The 1,729-nt window shown below is 33.4% G+C and overlaps 1 non-coding gene across 1 annotated transcript; it reads right to left on the reverse strand.

Annotated features, from left to right (window-relative positions):
* Window positions 1-775: 775 nt before the first annotated feature.
* TRNAL-AAG lies at window positions 776-856 on the reverse strand. The gene has a single exon. It is a non-coding gene; the product is annotated as a tRNA-Leu (tRNA).
* Window positions 857-1,729: the final 873 nt, after the last annotated feature.

Consider the following 1,729-nt stretch of genomic DNA (forward strand, 5'->3'; position numbering starts at 1 on the left):
AGTCTTTTTAGGGGAGTGTTTTTAGGTATAGAACTAGAAAGTATAATGTATGCAAAAGAAAGTACACAACCTAATTGGACCCACCTCCGACCTATGCGATACACCAAGATCACATGTTTTTCTCACTTCAATGGGTGGAATGCCATGTCCATATTCTTTTTGTAGGATGTTAGACTCATATTAGATCACGGGGGATGCATGAGAATGTTGAGTCGAAGGGGTGAAACCAAAATTAAAATTCTTATTTGAGTCCCGAACATAAGTTTTTCTCAAAGTCATGAAGCTTCTTTTCTAGGAACATAGATTTTAGGTATTACAAAAGACTGAGATATTCATGATTATAGAACCATGAATAAAACGACANCCAGGTTGTTGACATCTTCACAAAAAGTGTTTCTTGACCTATCTTTGATTTTTTCAGATTCAAGCTTCAGGTTCGTTCAAATCTGACGCTTAGCTTGCGGGGGTGTCGCTTAGCTTGCGGGGGTGTTAAGGATATTTAGTACTAACTTATAATATAGATAACTTTCACACCTAGAGTAAGCAAACATTCTCAAACGTAAGGCTATGATAACTTAGGGAATGATATGACCACAGAGTGTTTACAATATGTTATGATAATTGCTAAATCCATCCGTATTCGGACCAAAACTTTTATCCAGGGCCTTAGACCAACTCGACCATCTCAACTTTGATGCTTGAAAAAAAATTAATCAATCTGTATTCTTTATAAGGTATCAAAATATTAAACATTATACATTATATAAAAAATAATTGTTGAGAGTGGGATTTGAACCCACGCCCTTTCGGACCAGAACCTTAATCTGGCGCCTTAGACCAACTCGGCCATCTCAACTTTCGAAGATAGAAAAAAAATTAACCCATCTGTATTCTTTATAAAGGTTTAGGGTATAAAAAATAATTGTTGAGAGTGCAATTTGCACCCACACCCTTATGGCGCCTTAGACCAAATCAGCCATCCCAACTTCAATGCTTGGAAAAAAATTAATCTATTTGTATTCTTTATAAAGGTTTAGGGATCAAAAGATAATATAATTATTAAATCTTATTAGGATCTCACAAGAANAGTCAAAGAACATTATGAATCTTTCATCGATCTGATTGATAATTATTTAATGTATAAGTATCTTTATCGAATGCAACTAAAGTTTAAATATTTTTCTTGAAAAAGTGAGATTAAAGTTGAAATTCAGGTAGGTAAATCTATAAAAACACAATTATCATATCATAATAACCTTGTTACTAAGATTAATTGATAGACAGTGATATTGTATTCCAACTCTACGAGTCAATATAATTTTGTGAAAATTATGATGTAAGAGAAGAAAATAAGTCCGGGTGGAAATGGTCGCATAAAAATCTGAGATATACGCCATTACCAGACTCTTCTTAGGAGATAAAGACTGCATATGAACTTGATTACCTTTAAAACTATCTATAAAAGAGAGATTTTGGAAGAGTAGTAAAGTTAGTTTATAACACTTTAATAATTAGGATTGCAAAATATCATAATCGCACTCTTGTGGCAGCAGGACAACAATTGTGTGACACTTGTTCTAACCCACTGAACAAGTCAGTCATGTGAAAATTGAATTGTGTGACACTTGTTCTAACCCACTGAACAAGTCAGTCATGTGAAAATTGAACTTTATAGACAATCTTAACGTATGATCGATCCTCGAGTCACATTTAAGATAAACTATTTCAT

The sequence above is a fragment of the Cucurbita moschata genome, unplaced genomic scaffold (genome assembly GCF_002738365.1).
Source record: "Cucurbita moschata cultivar Rifu unplaced genomic scaffold, Cmos_1.0 Cmo_Scf00146, whole genome shotgun sequence".
Taxonomy (NCBI): Eukaryota; Viridiplantae; Streptophyta; class Magnoliopsida; order Cucurbitales; family Cucurbitaceae; genus Cucurbita; species Cucurbita moschata.